The sequence below is a fragment of the Notothenia coriiceps genome, unplaced genomic scaffold, assembly GCF_000735185.1.
Source record: "Notothenia coriiceps isolate Sejong01 unplaced genomic scaffold, NC01 NC01_scaffold00026393, whole genome shotgun sequence".
In the NCBI taxonomy this organism is placed as follows: domain Eukaryota; kingdom Metazoa; phylum Chordata; class Actinopteri; order Perciformes; family Nototheniidae; genus Notothenia; species Notothenia coriiceps.
In genome coordinates, this window is record NW_011359094.1 from 178,825 (window position 1) to 188,194 (window position 9,370).

A 9,370-nucleotide genomic window follows, 5' to 3' on the forward strand; every position below is an offset into this window, starting at 1 on the left:
TGGTTGTCGCTGAGGGGGGAGCGGTGGGTGAGAGAGGGGGGAGGGAGGAAGTGTTACAATTCCGGGTAAAAATCGAACTGTATTAGACTTTACCACGAATTCACTTAAATTACAGATGGAGTGACGTTCAATTGAAGACGGCAAGGAGAAAATACATACTACAAAAAAACATCATCCGCGTCGCTACCTCCCTCTTCATCCTCCTGCTCTAAACTTTTGAGTCTGGTGCCTCATCTGTCGGATAGTGCCATAGGTCATTCTATTCACTCACTACCTCCTCTCTCTGCCTCTCCGCTCTCTCTCTCTTCTCTTTTTCCTCCTCCCCACTACCATAGTTATAAGACTCATCACAACTCGCCCGTTCCCCTCTTGCTTGTCTCCTCTCCCCCTTCCTCCCTCCCTCTAACCCACCCTCCTCTCATGAACTCACCTCAGAGGACTCACACTAATAAACGAGGTGCATATGCGAGAGTACACTCATTACAGACACCCACACTCGTTACAACTGTGTCCAACATGTATGTCATGTATGTCTGAAATATGCTGAAGAGACCTCTACCATGCGTCGTCCTTAAGTTTGTAGATAATCGTCTAGGGTACAAATTAATCTGGTAAGTAAACTGTGAGGGTGGGTATAGGTGATCTCTCCGGTTTGTAAAAAATTAAGAATTCATTCCCGTCGTGGGTCTTCTAAAACGGAGGCTGTCGGAGTAGAGTAATAGGTTACAAAAAGGGAATTTTAGCTTTCTGCCGGTCGAGTAGATAATGTATAGTATTATAAAGGAATTACAAAATCTATACAAACGTTGTTCGTCAACCCATTCCAAAATACCAAAGAAAACTACACCTCTTTGGAAACCTGTTATAGTTTAATCGATCCTGGGTTAAGGGTCTTCGTACAAATCTATTTAGCAGAGTCTCGGGAAAAATTGGTTTGATTCTCTGAATTCGGAATTTCGCCAGGGGACGCCTCAAAAGAAATGTTTGTTAGTATGTCATTCACTATGTGTAAACATAGGACTTGCGTTCAAGACTGTCAACACAACATTTTACATAAAGTAAGAACTTCCTTAAAACTTAAGGTCGTAACAAATGTAACATTGATCGAGTCAGCAGAAGGGAACGGAAAAAACCCCGTGGATGCACGTATAGCTCTTTCACAATGTTTGTTTTGTGTGGTGATCATATTTTTTTTTGAGGTTTCGCAAAAATCTCACTTGGTAAGAGACGGTCCCACGAATCCCTTTTCCACAAAAAGAAAGAAATAGAACCACAATAAGACTAAATTTGTCAATGCAAATAATTCAGACAAACTCCAGGAAATGTAAATTAGGCTACGTCACTGACCTTGCTTGTTTCACTCGTCACCAATATTGAAAAGAAGAAAAAGAAAAAACGGAACCGTCTTCATCACCGCTAAATTCTATTGCCAGCGGAAACTGGCGGAGCGGCTCGCTGCACTGTAGTGAAGGGGCGGCCGGCAACAAAAGGAAAAAGACGTGTGAAAAGTTCAGGCAAATGAAGACGCATTCAGTGTTTTTGTCCGACTCCCACCCTCCCGCCTCATTGTTGGGCATGTCGGCCATGGTGCGGCCAGGGGGGAGAAGAAGGGAGTGAATGAGGTCGTCAAAGAGTCCCAGTGAGCCCCCTACACTTCACACACACACGCACACACACACACACACTCAACAGATTGAAACAGCTGAGAGCAGGAGGGAGCAACAACAAGAGAAAAAACACAGACAGAAATTGTCGTGCTTTCCTCACATGGATGGGAAGGTGGAAGGGTTTTTCAGGGTATTTTTGTTTTAAAGTGTGAGAGTGTGTCTGCGTGGGAGAGAGTTGGTGTGTGCCTAGTCTCTTTGGAAGAGGCTTTCTGTCTGCATTAGAAGTGCAGCACGTCTGAGACACTGGGAGAGGGAGTGTGTGATTTTGTCCTCCAAGTCTTCCCCAGGCGTCCTTGAAGGAGACTTGCAGGGAATATCTGACTGTGTGTGTGTGTGTGTGTGTGTGTGTGTGTGTGTGTGTGTGTGTGTGTGTGTGTGTGTGTGTGTGTGTGTGTGTGTGTGTGTGTCTGTCATATAGTGTGTGTTTGAGCCCTCACAGACTTAGTTTACCGGAGGCTTGCCTCGCGGAGTAGTATTACAGGTGTTCCCTTCACAATTCAGGGTGCTCTTGGAAGTAACAAAAAAACTACTACCTCGGGCTGGAGAAGTTACCTGGCCTGATAGATGAGAAATGTAATTGAATTGATGGGTGAATAAGTAAAAATCCTTAGTCAGTGTGTTTGTGTGTGTACATGTGGAGTAGCGTGTAACGGCTGTTTCAGTCAGCGAGACACACCCATGTCTGGCCTTGTTTCTCCGCCTGTCTACACATGCTATCGGCTGTAGTCAGTTTGATAGTGACAGAAAAACTGCCTTTTCAAAAACACAGTTCAAAGAGAACAGCGATACAAGAAACACTCGGATTCTCTTTTTTTCAGGATCAATACAAATTTACACTAAAGTGCACCTTTTAAAATCTTATTCAGGTAAAAGCATATAATTAGTACTAGCTAAATACACTTAAAAAGTAAAGTGAGCCTTTTTCGAATTATTAATAATGTATTTGTTGTTGAATGAGCTATAGCTAATTTCCACTGCTGTAAATACTGTTAGGTAATTCCATACATAACAATCATCGTATATTCGAAGATAATAACTTGTTTTATATGTGTAATATAAACTGTAAAGTGCCCAATAATTGTCAATTATATGAATTATGTATAGGATGTGTAGAAGAGTAAAAACTACTATATATCCTTACAACATGTAGTGGAAAAGAAGTATAAACTAGATTAAACAGATATCCGGAAGTTATACTGTGGTTTATCTCTGACTGAAGGCTCAAAATGTAAATGAGCTTGAAAGAATTAATAAAAATCAAGCATAAATGTTCATTGTTTGTATTGAAAGTAGCAGTTTAACAAAACAGTCTTAACTGACACCCACGCTGGCAAGATCATTATACCATGAGATTTAAATAGACGCTATAAATTGGCATTAAGATTTTCTATGTCACATACATGCAAAGCTTTTTTCATTGTTCATACAGTAAATGATTAGCATTTTCTGAAACAAACACTGAGAGCTGTAATAAGATATAGAAGTTTGATGTTAAGGATCGATCAGATTTACTGTGTCGTCTGAACTACCACAGACTGCTTTCTGTGTCAGAGGGAAGTAAACACGGTAACAACTGGCACACTCTTTAACGCTTACACACAATGTGTTTGTGCAGTGAATGAAAATGAAGTTGCTCGGCTGAAATACTTCCCAAAAGAGACAAAGCTAAATCACAGATTAACATATATTGGTATTTGATTTGAACATACAGTAAACTAAACAATGCATAAGACCCAAAGAAAAAGAAAAGTCAACAAACAATGAATTAATATATAGCCTTTGTCTTTTGTATAATGTTTCTTTGGATAACACTGAAAATAAAATGAATGCTGAGGGAAATGATTTATCACCTGGGTACTCACGTCATGTTTTCTTATCATCAAGTTTAAATGGGAAAATTTTCCACAATATTATTCAAACTCTAGAATAGTTAAGAGATTATTTGACCTTGAAAGCCACAGAGTAATTGCTTAATTTTCCCAGAGGCCAAATGGAGATGTAGTCAGCCAATTTGGCTCAAACTCAGTTTAGCATTCTTAGGAGGAGCTTGCTCGACAAGACATCAACAAGTCGTATCATATAAAGATTTAGGATTCAGTTGGACCTATACCAGGAAGTAAAAGCAAGGATAGCCTGCTAAAATACCCTTAAATCAGAGGGGATTGTAACCACGATAATAGCTATTATCCATCATGTTTACCCTATTGATGTCGTTGAAATTAAACAATTCAAATGACTTGTTTTTACCTGACATCTGTTAGTCGAAAATGAAATGCTTAACATAATACTCTAGCTGTCAGTGTAGTATGTAAGACTATAAAAATGTAGCATGGCAGAACACAGCGGTTTTTTCACCGTCCCCTCGGCAGCTCACACAAATGATGAGTATAAAAGGGTGTTTAAAGATAACAGCTATAGAGTAGATAATATTCCAAATCTATCAGACAATAATTCTTTGAGGGCATGTGGCCGTTAAGAAGCCATTTCGCCTTTTGTTGAGTATGCTCCTCCATATTTCATTGAGATGCATATCTGCCTTTCACACTGTCTGCCTGCTCCGCTATTCTCTATTCAACAGTGACCCATTGCTCCCCGCCATACAATCCTTCACCTTTCTGGGCTTAAAAGTAATTACCACTTTAATTTGCTGTCCGCTTTTGTGCATGCCTGAGTGTATCTGTGGCTGGAGAGCTCGCTGTGTGTGTGTGGGGGTGTGTGTGTGCAGTGTGTGTGCAGTGTGTGTGTGGGGGTGTGTGTGCAGTGTGTGTGTGCACATGTATGCAAACAGGAACAATGAAGAGTGTGTGTTCATATAAATGTGAGGGGAGGTGAAACAATGAGTTTATAATTTATTAGATCGACAGAAAATGAAAAAGATTGTCGTCTACAGTCACTGGTCACAGCATCTCAAAGGAGGATTGTTACCACTTAAATATTACCTTAAATGTAATTTCAATTATATTTTTGACTTATTCCAGACGAAAAAGTTTGCTGAATTGAAATTATAATTGAACAAATTAACTAAAAATGAAAATGTTGATTAGTTGCCGGCTCAAATTGGAGGATATTAAGGTTTTGTGTGTTGCAATTAGTGTTTTTGAATGTTCAAATTTGCACGTGGGTAGACATATAAGAAAGTGTATATATAATCACAAAAAATATATATTTGTGTAACTGTGCATAACAATCTGCACATGTGTGTTCTTAAAAGTGCATATGAATGTGTGTTTTTTTTGTTTTATTTAATGTGTGTGTGTTTATGATTAGCCTCCCATTGGCCCAATTACTCTAGAACCAAAACCCCTCTGCTTCCCTGCTTCCCCCTAAAATCCCTCACCCCTCACCTCACAGTCCCAGCGGTGGACCCCCCAAACACCCGAGCCTTCAGCCCCCCTCCCCGCACCGCCAGATTGTCCATCACAATACACCCAACCCCTCACAGGACCTCAACCACCTCTACTGTACCTTCTGCTCCCCTCTTCTCCAGAAGTCCCACTAAATTACTCTATCTTTTGCCCCCACCCCTCCCTTTTACTCACAAATATCCCCCCCACCGCACTCCTCCATTCTCTCCCCCTCTCTGCCCTCCCCAGTCCCAGGTGAGCTGACGACACAAGGAGAGCAGAAACACTCTGCGAATATTAATGGTTTGATCTGAATATTAATAAACCTTGCATCTTAATGATCTTAAAAAAAAACAAAGGGGCACAGTTAAGCGCTATACTGCTGGCACACACACACACACACACACACACACACACACACACACACACACACACACACACACACACACACACACACACACACACACACAGTAACGTGTCAGTAAGGATGACACCAAGGACATTCCTGGAGACTTACCCTATCCTACCCTTAAACAAAAAAACATGTTTTAACTATGAAAGTTCATGTTTTACCCTTTTGGGTAGCCTTTCGTTTTCATCAAAAATACTCAAAGTTCCACTGAAAAAAAAACAAAGTCTGAGGTTTGTCAGTCACTAGTACTGAACTTAACAGTCATAACTCTTATAAACCGTTTTTAAAAATCTTTTTAAGGTTCAATTCATCATCCATAAAAACACGGTGAATTACAGTGCCTTTAAACCCATCTACCCTGTCACCACTAATGTTAAGGTTTGGTTACGTTAAGGCACAACAGATACTTATTAGAGGAGGGTAAATAATTGTTTGGCTGCCATGTGGGGAATGTGATGTGACTAGTAGGTCATAGTTATAAAATGTGTTGTCCTACCCCCATGCATTATCTTAATCGCACTACTTCTGCCAAGGCAAAAAGAAAAAAAGAAAGGTTATAACCACTGCTCACTTTGTTCGTTCATCACTGCCATCGGATTAATGTAAAGGACCTCAAACAACTTAATAAACGTACTGTTTAAATCAAATACACCAAGATAAAGAAAGAAACACCTTTTCCCTAAAGCACCCTGCAGAGATGTTCACCTCTAAAAACGCTTTGGAGTTTTTTTTTTATACTAGTGGGTTGTTTTGTTTGTAACACTTTCTCAGATATGCAGTAGTGCCCCAAAAAAGGCAAGGAAGACGACTGAGCTAGTAAATGTAAACAATGCTGAATTCAAAATCCTTCAAGGAAGGAAATACATTTTCAACACAACTGTCAGAACTTGCTTCAGGGATACAATGTGTTCTCACTTACTGTATGATTGTTTGTAAGAAAACTCCGCAGGGCACCTTTAAGGCTAAGGTCATCTTAGTTCGGTTATAAAAGGCTGAGATTTTAGTCTAAACATGCTTCTGGGAATTGGGGCCTAGCAATTTGATATTGTCAAAGGTTTCTCCACATCAAAAGAAACCATAAAACCTCCCACTGCTTGTTGCAAACATATCTAAAACATTAAGAAATATTATGATATTAATAGATGAGCTGCTGTCTTTCGATTTTAAGGAAAAACATTGGATAATGAGATGAGGCTGTCGGAGGCAAAATCTTCTGGGTGCTGCCCTTACTTAAGAATTAAAAAATGTTTGGCCTCTCTTAGTGATATGGGTGGGAGTGTCAAATGAATGGTCTAAATTTAACATGGGATCTGCTAATAGATGTTTGAATTCTGCTGCGTACCATCTCCAGAGAAGTCTATAAAGTATGTATGTACTGTATGTACAACCTATAGTCAACATGTGCTCACACCCACAGACATACACACATGAGAGCGTATACGTGAGCAAATAATCACACTCAGAGACTCACTCAAGTACTCTCTCTCCCACCAATCTCCCTCCCTCCTTCCCCCTCTCCTCTGTTCGTTCCCCTTGCCCTCAAACACTACTCAGAATATTGATACATCACCCCTCCTCCCTTTTTCTCTCTCTCTCTCCGTCTCTCTCCCTCCATCACTCACTTTCTCTACTGAATACTGATAGGCTGTCTACTCCGTGGTCTGAGTTTCAAATCTCTCCCTCCCTCTTCCTCCCTCCAATCGCTGCGCCTACTACAAAAAAACAGCAACATAAAAGAGGAAACAGCAGAAGTTAATGCAGTGAGGTAGACATAAATTCACTTAAGCACCATTTCAGAGATATATGGTTATATTTGGAAGTAACAAACAACTGAAAAGAAAAAGAAACCCAGAATACGTAACTAAATCGAAATGACATACAAGTCTTAGTTTATGGTTATATAATAGGACAACTAAATCGAATAGACAGGTAGAAAACCTCATGTAAGTTCGGTCCTTTGAAGTTAAAGAAGTGACGTGTTTTGTGTAACACACATTCGCAATTTCTCACACGGTCAACAAATGGGCACACAAATAGAGAGGGAGACTTGTGTCTTTCGTCAGACACCATCAAGTCTGCTGTGTCATTTTAGACTAGGCTGGAATTGTAGTTGAACCAATATAGAATAATGTCACGAGAGTCGACAAACAAAGTCTTTTTAGACGATTATAAATGACATACTTGTTACTTTTTTCAAAACCGTACATACACTGTATCTTTTTAGATTACGTTAAATATCGCAGATAAATTTAAGTACCATATCTACTTAGACGTCGCCACCCACCAGTCAATTCTGACAAACAATTTGACGATGAAAGTTATGTTTGTTACTTGTAAATACCAGAACTAAAAAATAATTAAGAAATTCGAGTAAATGTGAAAACTCGGAAGTCAGTCTCTATTTGGTGTCATCATTGAAGCCTATAGACAAATTAGATCAAATATGAAGAAAAGGGTGATGTTACAAAAACTATTCCTATATATCATCAAAAATGAGAAGATGTGGTAAGGATATGTATTAAGTATATTAACTGTTAATAACAACGTGAAATGTCAAATATAATGTGTATATTTTGTTAATAATAGAAGCTTATATGCTACTAGACCAATACATCCTAATGGTATTGTCGATAAATGTCGTCACCTTTAATCGATATTTAGTAAGTTGTTGTTTATGTAATAATTATAAGCTTTTTCCAGTGAAATGAAAAAATTCACATAAATACCGTATATTAATATTACGAAAATGGACTTATTTAAAATTTCCACGGTGAAATCACATTTAAACATAACCTAGGTACTTTTTTTCTCTTAACCTTACAAAAACATAGCGACAAAGAGAACTTGAGCACGCCAAAAACTTTTCCGTCAAAAAGACAGATAGTTTGACTATGTCGGCATTGCCATCTGTCCGCCGCTTGTTGCCGGTCGTGTACCCAACAGAGCGACTGACTTTGTCGGCAATGTCGATGAGGTGTACATGTGTGTGTTTGTTGTGACTGATTCCTAAAAATGATAAGTGGTGGGTAGTTAAGTTAATGTAAGAGAGTTAGATAGTCCGTCCATTGAAGAGGTCGCCCATCAATCAAAAAAACAATGAAGGTTTCTCGTGGGACTTAACGCTGTCCTGTCATATGAGCGCTCGCGGTCGGAGGCCATTGTTTGATTCAACACTCCCGAGTTTGTGTGTGATATCTGTCTGTGTGCGTGTTGTGTGTGTGTGTGGTGTGTGTGGTGTGTGTGTGTGTGTGGGTGTGTGTGTGTGTGTTCGTGTCGTGTGTGTGTGTGTGTCGGTCTATAAGGGACGTTCAAGAGGAAGTTTCCTGCGGACCCTTTCTGAACCTCCTGTTTTAGTGGTGAGGGAGAGGTCACAGGTCTGCACGACGTGAAGATTTCGCTGTCTTCGGAGGGAGGGTTTCTCTGATGCCGTGTGGTGGTTGAGAGAGGGTGCGTCTGTGTGAGAGTGTTGAATTTTGTGTTATGGGACTTTTTGGGAAGTGGAAGTGTAGGTCACTGCTTTCGTGGCTGGTTAAAGACGACACAAAAGAAATAGTAACAACACGAGGGAGGACGGAGGTCGACAAGTTAGACACTCAGCACCACACACACACACGCACGACACACACTTCGACCCCCCGGAGTGGACCCATGAGAAACTGGCATCGGAGTAAGGTGAGGGAAGAAGAGGGGACCGGCGTGGTACCGCTGTACGGGCTTGTGTACTCCGCCCTCCCACCCTCAGCCTGTTTTTGTGACTTACCGGCAGAAGTAAACGGACTTGAAAAGGTGCAGTAAAAAGGAAACAACGGGCCGGGAAGTGTCCGTTTGTCACGTCGCTCGGCGAGGCGGTCAAAGGCGACCGTTCGTGTCGGTTGGTTGTCGCTGAGGGGGGAGCGGTGGGTGAGAGAGGGGGGAGGGAGGAAGTGTTACAATTCCGGGTAAAAATC